Consider the following 343-nt stretch of genomic DNA (forward strand, 5'->3'; position numbering starts at 1 on the left):
TTTAGGTTACAGCAGCAACTGGTAGATAAACCACCCACTCCCCGGGCAATGCTCGAGCTCACGCCTGGATCCCACCCAAGTTGCAAGGCTTTGTACAGAAAGCAACGAAGTAATTGCACCTAAGTAAGTTATTTTAAGGGGGCGCCAGTAAAAAGACAAAGTTTAAAAGCTCATGGGACATTTAACCCCAGTGGAAGTGTAAGGAGAAGCACCTCCAGGTCCTGTTTTAACCCTGAAAGCAGGCGGGAGGGTACCCCGGCAGGGTTCTGCAGCAGCCCGCTATCGGCACTGGTTCAGGGAGCCCTCATCAGCGGGAGAGCGGGAACGGCCAACCCTTCCCGAA

The sequence above is a fragment of the Eurypyga helias genome, unplaced genomic scaffold, assembly GCF_000690775.1.
Source record: "Eurypyga helias isolate BGI_N326 unplaced genomic scaffold, ASM69077v1 scaffold27611, whole genome shotgun sequence".
Lineage (NCBI taxonomy): Eukaryota > Metazoa > Chordata > Aves > Eurypygiformes > Eurypygidae > Eurypyga > Eurypyga helias.